This window comes from Tachyglossus aculeatus, chromosome X1, assembly GCF_015852505.1.
Source record: "Tachyglossus aculeatus isolate mTacAcu1 chromosome X1, mTacAcu1.pri, whole genome shotgun sequence".
NCBI lineage: Eukaryota > Metazoa > Chordata > Mammalia > Monotremata > Tachyglossidae > Tachyglossus > Tachyglossus aculeatus.
This window is the reverse complement of record NC_052101.1, coordinates 73,769,718-73,783,584: the sequence shown is the minus strand read 5'-3', so window position 1 is coordinate 73,783,584 and position 13,867 is coordinate 73,769,718. Positions and strand designations below refer to the sequence as shown.

General features: G+C 47.8%; 1 protein-coding gene across 1 annotated transcript in view; it reads right to left on the bottom strand.

Moving 5' to 3' along the window:
• FAM107A (family with sequence similarity 107 member A) overlaps positions 1–13,867 on the bottom strand; it is a 92,641-nt gene that overhangs the window by 32,202 nt on the left and 46,572 nt on the right. The window lies entirely within an intron of this gene.

Sequence of the window (13,867 nt, the reverse complement as noted above, 5' to 3'; positions counted from 1 at the left end):
TCTTCTACCCCAAGGGGATGGTCCAGTTTAGCCCTTGCGGGGGAGAAGCTGGGTGGCTCCGTGGTCATTACAGTCCACAGAACCTTCCGGAGGGTCTGGCAGGGTGGTAGTGCTGTGGCTTTACTTTCAGACCAGCCTGGAGATGTCTGTTCTCCCTATGCCACCCTTGAAGTAACCTGCCTGTGCAGGGTTGGGGTTGAGGTGCCAAGTGTACTGCTTTACCTCTCTCTGCATTTGATTCCACATTGTATTACTAGATTAACTCCTTCCTTTGAGGCTGCTGCTGGTTTAGGAACAAAACCAGGGAGCAAAATAAAATTAAGTGGCACAGTTGGTGGGGGGGGGCCAGATGCCTGCACACCACAGGAAGAACACCCAGGAAACAACAGGGTGGGCGGCCAGTATGTTGTGAACAGCTATGCCGGTCCTACTTGTTCTGCTTGCCTTCTCCTGCCAATCCCATTATCTGATTTCATTTGTGTTGTGTGGTTCTCGGAGGGACCACCAGCAATGCTTGACTCATTGCCACTGAAACACTGCCCCTATTTTTCTTACGGTATTTGTTAAGTACCTACTATGTGCCAGACACTTTACTGCAAGCTAATTGGCTTGGACACAGTCCAGGTCCCACATGGGATTCACAGCCTTAATCCCCACTTTACAGATGAAGTAACTGAGGTACAGAAGAAACTGAATAAGGACTAGTCAAGGAATGAGGAAGGGGATAAATAATAATGTAAATAATAGCAATGATAATAATTATTATTATGGTATTTGTTTAACACTTACTATGTGCCAAGCACTGTATTAAATGCTGGGGTAAATCCAAGGTAGTCAGGTCAGACCCAGTTCCTGTCCCACAATGGGGCTCATGTGGGAGGAAGAACAGTGATTGAATACCCATTTTACAGATGAGGAAACTGAGGCACAGAGTGGCTAAGTGACTTGCCCAAGGTCACACAGCAGCCAAGTGGCAGAGCTTGGATTAGAACCTGTCTCCTGATGCCTAGGCCTCTGCTCTTTCCACTAGGCTACACTGGTTCAAAACCATTATCCTACAACCTAGGAAGAAGTAGGTTTTATGTAGGACCAGGAGGGCTACTACTGTGCCAAAGGACTTGGGCTAAACAGAAACAGCAGTGTACTGGGCAGTGAAAGATCTAGCAGTTGCCTCCTATAAGGGGGTCACCATCATCAGATGGACCACCCAAACCATCCAAATCTCTGATATCTTTCATTGTTTGCTCAATGTGCTAGGTACCAGTGTGTGATGTGCTGTTTCTTTTGTCTCCCTGTAGTGCTTTGTAGGAATCTGTAAACTCGTTGTAGGCAGGGAACATGTCGGCCAACTCTGTTGTCTTGTACTCTTCCAAGAGTTTAGTACAGTGCTCTGTACATAGTAAGCACTCAATAAATACCACTAATGATGAGGATATAATCAGGGCACCAAAGGCCTCCCCAAAACCTTTCCAGGTCCTAAATTCAAAGTGTTCAATCTATTCAATTCACTGGCACTTTGCACTTTTCCAAACTTTGTGTGCATTTAATGTCAACTGCACAGACAACCAAATGGTTGAAATACCCTCAGCACCTTCAATAAATCAAAAAGCTGCTGGTTTACTGGGGTTAGAGATGCAAAAGAGAAAAGGTCATGACAAAAGGCCTTATGAATCATCCCAGAGAAGGAGGTGGGAAAGTCCCTACCTTTGTTTTCCCCAGAATCAGGGCTGTAAAAAAGTTGAGGGTAGAAAGGGGATTAATAGACTAGAAAAAATTGCAGTCTGGTCGCTCATTTTCACCCTGTGCTGTCTGAGAACCTGTTGCCCAGGTCCTGCTCCCATTAATAAGAATTTCTTGATCTACAGCTGGATCAATCAGTGATATTTATTGAGCACCTAATGATAGGTAGGTATTATATGGCTAGGCATTATGCTAGTGTAATATCAAATGCTTAAGGGGTGAAGATCCAAGTGCACGGGTGAGGCAGAGAAGAGGGTGGGCAAGGGAAATTAGGGCTTAGTCAGGAAAGGCCTCTTGGAAGAGATGGGATTTTAGGAGGGCTTTGAAGGTTGGGAGAGTGGTAGACTGTCAGATATGAAGGAGGAGGGAGTTCCTGGCCAGAGGGAGGATGTGGGCAAGGGGTCCATGGTGGGAGAGATGAGACTTAGGTACAGTGAGTAGGTTGGTGTTAGAGGAGTGAAGTGTGTGGGCTGGGTTGTAGTAGGAGATCAGCAAGGTAAGGTAGGAGGGAGAGACCTGATTTAGTGTCTTAAAGGTGGTGGTAAGGTATTTCTGTTTGAAGTGGAGGTGGATGGGCAACCTTTGGAGGTTTTTGAGGAGTGGGGAGATGTGGACTGAATGGTATTTCAGAAAAATGATCTGGACAACAAAGTATGGATTGGAGAAGGGAGAGACACTTATTTTCCACCTTGACTACTGCAACAGCCTCCTTGCTAACTTCCCTGCATCTTGCCTCTTCCCAGTTCAGTCCATATTTCACTCGGCTGTTCAGATCATTTTTCTGAAAAACCGTTCAAGCGAAGTCCACTGACTACTTTTTATGGCAACCATATCTACTGTCAGCTTTACTGCTCTTTGGGAACACTATATATCATTAAATACATTGTCTTGCTCTGCAAAATGCCCTCAAAAGTTTCTAGTGGACTTTCCTTGTCTGTGTCCCAGCTTGTGACTCAACAGTGGACTGTGGGTGAAGCTGGGAAGGGGGAGAAGGCCGGGTCAGGGGAAGAGGAGGTAGGGACATGGGGCAATTCTCTTTCTAGTATACCACCATCCTCCCCGTCCCAGAAGCCCACCACTTTGGTGCCATTCTTGACTCCTATCTTTCAACTACTGCTAAATCCTGCCAGTTTTTTTCCTACATTTCCTGCATCCACCCATTCTTCTCATCCATTCATTCATTCAGTGATATGTATTAAACACCTACTGTGTCAATGCACTGTATTAAGCGCTTGGGAAAGAACAATACAACAATAAACAGTGACAATCCCTGTCCACAACAAGCTCACAGTCCTCCCAAACAGCTACCATTTTGGTCCAAGCTCTTGTCATAGCACTCCTGGACTACTGGGTAAGTCACCTAACTTCTCTGTGCCTCAGTTACCTCATCTGTAAAACAAGGATTAAGACTGTGAGCCTTATGTGGGACATGGACTATGCCCAACCTGATTAACTTGTACCTACCCCAGCACTTAGGACAGTGCCTGGCACATAGTAAGCACTTAACAAATACCATAAAACCCCCCACAAAAGCCCCTCCTCTCTGGTCTCTTTGTCTCCAACCATTCTTCCTCCAAAGTATACTATGTGTGACTGCACAGATCACCTTCTTTAAGCATCACTCATCTCCATCTCCCTCTCCTCAAATCCCTGTTTCCCTCCAAATCAAGCAAAACATTTTCATGATTGCCTTCCCTACTCTCCACAAATTCTCCCTAATTTACGATAGCCCTCTTCACCAGCCATTCTCCAGCAAACTTTTTCATTCCTCCTAAGACATCCATCCAACTATGCTTCACTCTTGGCTCTCTGTCCCTCTGTTCACACTATTCTATCAACATGGAATTCCCACCCAACAGACCACAGCTCTCCCCAAAATCAATGCTCTCCTGAAATCCCACCTCTTCCAATAAGTCTTCCCCAACAAACTCCCCAAACCCCAAGTCTTATCAACCCACTAGTCACCTCTAGCACTTACATATTTCTTTATACCCTCCCTCATACACACACACATGATTGACTGAGTGGTCAAGTCGTTTATTCTGATCACCCCCTTTGTAAATATTTTTATGTCCATCTCCTCCATTAAAATGTATTAATCAATCGATCGTATTTATTGCTTACTGTGGGCAGAGCACTTTACTAAGTGCTTGAGGGGGTACAATATAACAGAGTTGGTAGACATGTTCCCTGCCCACAACAAGCTTACAGTCTAGAGGAGAGACAGACATTAATATAAATAAATAAAATTTGGAAATTTACATAAGTGCTGTGGGGCTGAGGGAGGGGTGAATAAAGGGTGCAAATCTGAGCACAAGGATAACACAGAAGGGAGTGGGAGAAAAGGAAATGAGGGTTTAGTTGGGGAAGGTTTCTTGGAGATGTGCTTTTAATAAGGCTTTGAAGGTGGGGAGAATGATCCTTTGTCGGATATGAAGAGGGAGGGCATTCCAGGGCAGAGGGAGGATGTAGGTGAAGGGTCAGTGGCAAGACGGACAAGATCGAGGTAGAGTAAGTCGGCATTAGAGGAGCAAAGTGTGCAGGCTGGGTTGTGGTAGGAATTCAGGGAGGTAAGGTAGGAGGGGGCCAGGTGATTGAGTGTCTTAAAGCCAATGGTAAAGAGTTTCTGTTTGATGTAGAGGTGTCTGGACAACTGGTGGAGGTTCCTGAGGAGTGGAGAAACATGGACAGAATGTTTTTGTAGGAAAATGATCCAGGCAGCAGAGTGAAGTATGTACTGAAGTGGGGAGAGACAGGAGGCAGGGAGGTCAGCAAGGAGGCTAATGCAGTAATCAAAGCGGGATAGGGTAAGTGCTTGGATTAACCTGGTAGCAGTATGGAGAGGAAAGGGCAGATTTTAGCGATGCTGTGAAGGTTAAAACAATAGGAGTTGGTGACAGATTGAAAATGTGGGTTGAGTGAGAAAGATGAGTCGAAGATAACACCAAGGTTGCAGGCTTATGATACAGGGAGGATGGTGGTGCTGTCTATAGTGATGGGAAAGTCAGGGGGAGGATGGGGCTTGGGTGGGATGGTGAGGAGTTCTGATTTGGACTTGTTTAGTTTGAGGTTTTGGCAGAACATCTATGTAGAATTGTCCTGAAGTCAGGAGGAAATATGAGATTGCAGAGAACAAGAGAGATCAGGGCTGGAGATACAGATTTGGGAATCATCTGCATGGAGATGGTAGTTGAGGCAATGGGAGCAAATGAAGTGGGTGAAGATGGAGATTAGATAGTGCTTAGTACAGTGCTCTGCAAACAGTAAGCACTCGATAAACATGATTAATTGACCCAGAACTGAGCCTTGAGGGGCAGTCATGGGTGGGAGGAAAAGGAGGAGCCCTCAAAAGAGACAGAATGAGTGGTCAGAGAGAAAGGAGGAGAACCAGGACAGAACAGTGTCTGTGAAGCCAAGGTTGGATGCTTCCAGGAGAAGGGGGTGGTTGACAGTACTGAAGGCAATTGAGAGGTCGAGGAGGATTAGAATGGAGTTGAGGCCATTGGACATGGCAGGAAGAAGACCATTGGTAAATTCTGAGGGGGCAGTTTTGGTGGAGTGAAGGTGTTGGAAGCCAAATTGGAGGGGATCAAGTAGAGAACTGGAGGCAGCAGGTGTGGACAACTCTTTCAAGCAGTTTGGAGAAGAATGGTAGGAGGAGATAATAATAATGACATTTGTTAAGCACTTACTATGTGCATAGCACTGTTCTAAGCACTGGGGGGGGGATACAATGTGATCAGGTTGTCCCACGTGGGGCTCACAGTCAATCCCCATTTTACAGATGAGGTAACTGAGGCCCAGAGAAGTTAAGTGACTTGCCCAAGGTCACATGGCAGACATGTGGTGGAGCCAGGATTAGAACCCATGACCTCTGATTCCCAAGCCCGTGCTCACTGGAAGGAAGGAGCCATGGGGTCTAGAAGCAGCATGGCTCAGTGGAAAGAACACGGGCATGGGAGTTGAAGGTCATGGGTTCTAATCCCTGCTCTGCCATTTGTCAACTGTGTGACTTTGGTCAAGTCACTTAACTGCTCCGTGCCTGTTACCTCATCTGTAAAATGGGGACTAAGACTGTGAGCCTCATGTGGGACAACCTGATTACCTTGTATCCCCCCAGCGCTTAGAATAGTGCTTGGCACATAGTAAGCACTTAACTGCCACTATTATTATTATTGTTGTTATTACTTAGGGTAGGGGAGACAGGAGCATGTTTGAAAGCAGTGGAAAAGAACCCATTGGAGAATGAACAGTTGAAGATAGCAGTTAGGGAGGGAAGAAGGGAGGGGGCAAGTGTTTTGATAATATGCGAAGGGATGGGGTCAGAGGTGCATGTAGAGGTGGTGGATTTAGAGTGGAGGTGGGAGATCTCCTCTTGAGATACTACTGTGAAAGATGGGAGAGTTGAAGTAGGAGGAGGAGGAGGCAGGGACTGGAGACAAGCACACGGGAGTGTTTAGGGAGGTCAGCCTGATAGTTTCAGTTTTTTCAATAAAGTACATGGCCAGGTCATTAGGGACAAAAGATGGAGGGGGGAGGGGACAGGGGGTTTGAGGAGGGACTTAAACATCTGAAACAACTGAAGAGGGCAGTGGGCATGGAAGTCAATAAGTGTAAGCTCCTTGTGGGCAGGAATCACATCTCATGCTTCTGTTATACTTTTCCAAGGGCCTAGTATAGTGTATTATACCCAGCGGGCACTCAAAAAGTACCTTTATTACTCTTTAACAGATGATCAGGTAGAAAACAAAATTGGTTTTCAGGTGTGAAATAGACAAGGTAATCAAATTGGAAACAGTCCCTATCACACATGAGACTCACAGTCTAATAATAATAATAATAATAATAATAATAATTGTATCTACTCCAGTGCTTAGTTCAGTGTCTGGCATATAGTAAGTGCTTAACAAATACCATTATTATTATTATTTTTATTAATCGTGGCATTTGTTTGGTGCTTATTATGTGCCAAGTACCGTAGTAAGTACTAGAGTAGATACAAGGTAATCAGGTGCCACATGGGGCTCATAGTCTAAGTGAGAGGAAAAACAGGCACTGAATCCGCATTTTGCAGATAAGGGAATTGAGGCTCAGAGAATTTAAGTTTGTCCAAGATCACACAGCAGACAAGTGGCAGAGCTGGGATTAGAACCCAGGTTCTCTGAATCCCAGGCTCTTTCCAATGTGCCATGCTGTTTCTCAGTCTAAAATGGAGGGAGAACAGTTAATATATCCCCATTTTACAGGTGACACAATTCATTCATTTATTCATTCATTCAATCGTATTTATTGAGCGCTTACTGTGTGCAGAGCACTGTACTAAGCACTTGGGAAGTACAAATCAGCAACATATAGAGACGGTCCCTACCGAGCAATGGGCTCACAGTCTAAAAGGGGGAGACAGACAACAAAACAAGTAGACAGGTGTCAATACCATCAGAATAAATAGAATTATAACTATATACACATCATTAAAAAGAGTAATAAATATGTACAAATAAAATAGAGTAATAAGTATGTGCAAATATATACAAGCGCTGTGGGGACGGGAAAGGGGTAGGGCAGAGGGAGGGGGCGATGGGGGAGGAGGAGGAGGAGAGGAAAAAGGGGGGCTCAATCTGGGAAGGCCTCCTGGAGGAGGTGAGCTCTCAGTAGGGCTTTGAAGGGAGGAAGAGAGCTAGTTTGGCAGATGTGTGGAGGGAGGGCATTCCAGGCCAGAGGTAAAGCGTGGGACAGGGGTCGACAGGGGGACAGGTGAGAACGATGCACAGTGAGGAGGTTAGTGGAAGAGGAGTGGAGTGTGTGGGCAGGGCTATAGGAGAGAAGGGAGGTGAGGTAGGAGGGGGCGAGATGATGGAGAGCCTTGAAGCCAAGAGTGAGGAGTTTTTACTTGATTCGAAGGTTGACAGGCAACCACTGGAGATTTTTGAGGAGGGGAGAGACATGCCCAGAGTGTTTCTGTAGAAAGATAATCCGGGCAGCAGAGTGAAGTATAGACTGAAGTGGGGAGAGACAGGAAGATGGGAGTTCAGAAAGGAGGCTGATGCAGTAATCCAGTCGGGGTAGGATGAAAGATTGAACCAGCAAGGTAGTGGTTTGGATGGAAAGGAAAGGGCAGATCTTGGCAATGTTGTGGAGGTGAGACTGGCAGGTTTTGGTGACAGATTGGATGTGTTGGGTGAATGAGAGAGCAGAGTCAAGGATGACACCAAGTTTGCGGGCTTGTGAGATGGGAAGGATGGTAGTGTGCCATCTACAGTGATGGGAAAGTCAGGGAGAAGACACGATTTGGGAGGGAAGATAAGGAGCTCAGCCTTGGACATGTTGAGTTTTAGATGGTGGACAGACATCCAGATGGAGATGTCCTGAAGGCAAGAGGAGATACGAGCCTGGAGGGAGGAAGAGAGAACGGGGTGGAGATGTAGATTTGGGTATCATCAGTGTAGAGAGGATAGTTGAAGCCGTGGGAGTGAATGAGTTCACCAAGGGAGTGAGTATAGATGGAGAACAGAAGGGGACCAAGAACTGACCCTTGAGGAACCCCTACAGTAAGGGGATGGGAGGGGGGAGGAGGACCCCACGAAGGAGACTGAGAATGAATGGCCAGACAGATAAGAGGAGAACCAGAAGAGGACACAATCTGTGAAGCCAAGGTTGGATAGCATTTTGAGGAGCAGGGAGTGGTCCACAGTGTCAGAGGCAGCTGAGAGGTCGAGGAATATTAGGATAGAGTAGGAACCATTGGATTTGGCAAGAGGGAGGTCATTGGTGACCTTTGAGAGGGCAGTTTCGGTGGAGTGTAGGGGATGAAAGCCAGATTGGAGGGTGTCTAGGAGAGAGTTGGCGTTGAGGAATTCAAGTCAGTGAGTGTAGATGACTTGTTCTAGGAGTTTGGAAAGGAAGAGTAGGAGGGAGATAGGGTGATAACTAGAAGACGCAGTGGGATCAAGAGAGGGTTTTTTTAGGATGGGGGAGATGTGGGCATGTTTGAAGGCAGAGGAGAAGGAACCAGTGGAGAGTGAGCAGTTGAAGATGGAAGTTAAGGAGGGGAGGAAGGAAGGGGCGAGAGTTTTCATAAGATGAGAAGGAATGGGGTCCGCAGCACAGCTGGAGGGGGTGACACTTCAGAGGAGGGAGATCTCACCTGAAGATACTGCTGGGAAGCATGGGAAAGTAGCGGAGAGGGCTGAGAGTTGGGGGGGATGGAAAAGGGGGAGGGGTGCCTTTGGGGAGCTCAGTCCTGATGGTGTTAATTTTACTAATGACGTAGGTGGCCAGATCATTGGGGGTGAGGGATGGAGGAGGGGGAGGAACAAGGGGCCTGAGGAGGGAATTAAATGTCTGGAACAGCTGACGGGGTGATGGGCATGGGTGTCAATAAGGGAAGAAAAATAGTTTTGCCTGGCAGAGGGAACCTTAGCTTCACAGACTCCGACCTCTCCTGGTTCTCCTCTTATCTCTCCGGTCGTTCGTTCCCAGTCTCTTTTGCTGGCTCCTCCTCCCCCTCCCATCCCCTTACTGTGGGGGTTCCCCAAGGTTCAGTTCTTGGTCCTCTTCTGTTCTCGATCTACACTCTTCTCCCTTGGTGACCTCATTCGCTCCCACGGCTTCAACTATCATCTCTATGCTGATGACACCCAAATCTACATCTCTGCCCCTGCTCTCTCACCCTCCCTCCAGGCTCGCATCTCCTCCTGCCTTCAGGACATCTCCATCTGGATGTCTGCCCGCCACCTAAAACTCAACATGTCCAAGACTGAACTCCTTGTCTTCCCTCCCAAACCCTGCCCTCTCCCTGACTTTCCCATCACTGTTGACAGCACTACCATCCTTCCCGTCTCACAAGCCCGCAACCTTGGTGTCATCCTCGACTCCGCTCTCTCATTCACCCCTCACATCCAAGCCGTCACCAAAACCTGCCGGTCTCAGCTCTGCAACATTGCCGAGATCTGCCCTTTCCTCTCCATCCAAACTGCTACCCTGCTCATTTAAGCTCTCATCCTATCCTGTCTGGAATACTGCATCAGCCTTCTCTCTGATCTCCCATCCTCGTGCCTCTCCCCACTTCAATCCATACTTCATGCTGCTGCCCAGATTGTCTTTGTCCAGAAACACTCTGGGCATGTTACTCCCCTCCTCAAAAATCTCCAGTGGCTACCAATCAATCTGCGCATCAGACAGAAACTCCTCACCCTCGGCTTCAAGGCTCTCCATCACCTCACCTCCTTTCTCTCCTTCCACAGCCAAGCCCACACCCTCTGCTCCTCTGCCGCTAATCTCCTCACCGTGCCTTGTTCTTGCCTGTCCTGCCATCAACCCCCAGCCCACATCATCCCCCTGGCCTGGAATGACCTCCCTCCCAACATCCACCAAGCTAGCTCTCTTCCTCCCTTCAAGGCCCTACTGAGAGCTCACCTCCTCCAGGAGGCTTTCCCAGACTGAGCCCCCTCCTTCCTCTCCCCCTCACCATCCCCCCATCTTACCTCCTTCCCTTCCCCACAGCACCTGTAAATATGTATATATGTTTTTACATATTTATTACTATTTAACTTGTACATATCTATGCTATTTATTTTATTTTTTTATTTTATTAATATGTTTGGTTTTGTTCTCTGTCTCCCCCTTCTAGACTGTGAGCCCACTGTTGGGTAGGGACTGTCTCTATATGTTGCCAACTTGTACTTCCCAAGTGCTTAGAACAGTGCTCTGCACACAGTAAGCGCTCAATAAATACGACTGATTGATTGATTGATTGAGAGGGCAGAGTTAAGGCAGGAAAGGATAAATTTAAAGTGAACAAGTTTGGCTTGGTGTTTAGACTTTCGCCAGCAGCGCTCAGCAGCTTGATCATAAGAGCGAAGGAGGTGGACAGTGGCAGTGATCCAAGGCTGGGGGTTAGTGGTGTGAGAGAGACGAAGGGAAAGGGGAGCAAGCAAGTTGAGTTGAATAGAGAGGGTGGTGTTGAGAGCAGTAATCTGGTCATCAAGAGTGGGTAGAGAGGATAGGGAGGCGATGTGGGGTGTGATCAATCAATCGTGTTTATTGAGCGCTTATTGTGTGCAGAGCACTGTACTAAGCACTTGGGAAGTACAAGTTGGCAACATATAGAGACGGTCCCTACCCAATAGTGGGCTCACAGTCTAGAAGGGGGAGACAGAGAACAAAACCAAACACATTAACAAAATAAAATAAATAGAATAGATATGTACAAGATAGAGTAATAAATATGTACAAACATATATACATATATACAGGTGCTGTGGGGAAGGGAAGGAGGTAAGGTGGTGGGGATGGAGAGGGGGAGAGGAAGGAGGGGGCTCAGTCTGGGAAGACCCCCTGTAGGAGGTGAGCTCTCAGTAGGGCCTTGAAGGGAGGAAGAGCGCTAGCTTGGCAGATGTGGGGAGGGAGGGCATTCCAGGCCAGGGGGATAACGTGGGCTGGGGGTCGATGGTGGGACAGGCGAGAACGAGGCACGGTGAGGAGATTAGTGGCAGAGGAGCAGAGGGTGTGGGCTGGGCTGTAGAAAGAGAGAAGGGAGGTGAGGTAGGAGGGGGCGAGGTGATGGAGAGCCTTGAAGCCAAGGGTGAGGAGTTTCTGCCTGATGCGTAGGTTGATTGGTAGCCACTGGAGATTTTTGAGGAGGAGAGTAACATGCCCAGAGCGTTTCTGGACAAAGACAATCCGGGCAGCAGCGTGAAGTATGGATTGAAGTGGGGAGAGACTGGAGATTGGGAGATCGGAGAGGAGGCTGATACAGTAGTCCAGCCGGGATAGGATGAGAGCTTGAACGAGCAGGGTAGCGGTTTGGATGGAGAGGAAAGGGCGGATCTTGGCAATGTTGCAGAGCTGAGACCGGCAGATTTTGGTGACGGCTTGGATGTGAATGTGATGCGCTGAGAGAGATGGATGAGGTCGAGCAGAGGTCTCTGTGGGGTAGTAACATAGATTTACGGGGGGAAGAGTGTGAGTGAGGAGGCAGGTGAGAAGGTTATGATCAGAGAGGGATTTCAGAGTTGGTGAGGGTGGAGATAGTGCAGCCGTAGGAGATGATGAGGTCGAGGGTGTGACCAAGTTGGTGAGTGGGTGAGGTGAGGTGGAGCAGGAGGTTGGCAGCATCAAGGAGAGATATAAGGTGGGTGGCAGAGGCGTCACCGGGGACATCCATGTGGATGTTGAAGTCTCCGAGGATCAGAGTGGGTATGGAAAATGAGAGAAGGAAGGTGAGAAAGGGGTCAAAACGGTTAAAAAAGTTGGAGGTGGGGCCAGGGGGGGCGGTAGATGAGGACTACAAGAATCTGGAGGCCGCGATAGAGGCAAATAATATGGACTTCAAAGGAGGGGAAGGGAAGGGAAGGGAAGGGGTGAGAGATGTGGAAAGCAACACTGGGGTATGAGAAGGAAACTGACACCTCCTCCTTTTCCGGTGAGTCTGGGGGAGTGGGAAAAGAAGAGGCGTCCACTGGAGAGAGCAGCAGAAGAGACCGTGTCATCCGGGGTAAGTCAAATTTCAGTAAGGGCGAGGAGGAGGAGAGAGCGGGAAAGGAACAGGTCAAGGATTAAAGGGATCTTACCCATAATGGAGCAGGGGTTCCATAGGCCACACTTGGAAGCAGCTGTGGAGGGCGGGGAGGGAGGGGGAAGGGTGCGAGAGGAGGGGAGGGTTTGGATGAGAATGAGTTGGCAGGGGCCTGGCTGGGAGGGGGGAAGAGGGGTGGCGATGAGAAAGGAGAACTGGGATGGGACAGGTTAGGTGACTCTCCCAAGGTCACACAATAGGCAAGTGGTGGAGCCGGGACTAGAACACAGGTTTCCTGACTTCCTGTCTTGTGCTCTTTCCACAAATCTGACTCCTTGAGCAACTCCATCAGTATTACATATGGTGTATCCTCAACATCAAGGAGAGAATTGGAGGAGAGAAAGTGGAGACAGCGGGTGTAGACAACTTGCTCAAGGAGTTTGGAGATGAAAGTTAGGTAGAAGATGGGGTGATAACTAATCTAATCAGCACTTAGAACAATAACTGGCACATAGCATTTAGCAAATACCATTAAAAATGGCAGGCAGGGTCACCAACAACAAAGCCATAGAACAAAGTCAGCTTCCTAGCACTGAAAGTATGCTCAGCATTACACAATTGTGCTGGATGAGATACATGAGGAAAATGGATGACAACCAAAAGTAAGGAGGCCAGAGGGCACCATTTAATGATACAGTAAAACAAAAGCATCAGGCAGTGCTTCATCCCAGCTGAAAGCTTGGAGTAAATTGTTGCAGAATGTACATGAAAATCTGGAAAGGAATGGTTCTGTTGGAAAAGAAGCTCTGAACAGATCATGAAGCAAGGAAGAAAATGCAAAACTAGTACGAGGTTCTGCAAGCAACCAACATGACAGCACAACAAGGGCTACCCTTTGTGTGGGAGCAATTGGCTGAGATTTTGCAGCCCATACAGGACTTTACAGTCACACATGTATTCATGGGTGAACTTTACTGTTGGTGGCATTTTCTTTGAGTATGAAGAACAATCAATAAATCAATTGTACTTACTGAGAACTTACTATGCACAGAGCACTGTACTAAGCACTTGGGAGAGTACAATATAACAGAGTCAGTAGACATGTACCCTGCCCCCAAGGAGTTTACAGTCTAGAGGAAGAGCTCGAGGTGTGTGTGTGTGTGTGTACATTTGCACACACACGTGTACACACAGAGAGGGAGAGAGCCATTAGCATCCCTTACACATCCCTCACACACGCCTAACCTGTCTTTCCACACACACGAACACACCACACACACACACACACACACACACACACACACATATGTATTCTTTAACCCATAAGAGACTCATCAAGTCTACCCTCCAGACTTCCGCTGGCAACCGGCTTCTTACTCCAGGATGAAGGGGGCACTGCCAACCACTATCACTATTTGGGGGACTGGTCTCTGGGGTCCTGGTGTTGGGTGACTGGATGCAGTGCAACCCCCTGGAAATTTTGACTCTGGGAGACCAATCCCAGGCAGTAGCAGCAACAAGGAGTCTGGTTGCTGGTAAAGGTAAGAGAGGAGCAGGTTTGACTGTACTCTCTCCTCCCACTTCTCTTGCTGATGTGGCTGTATTTCCCAG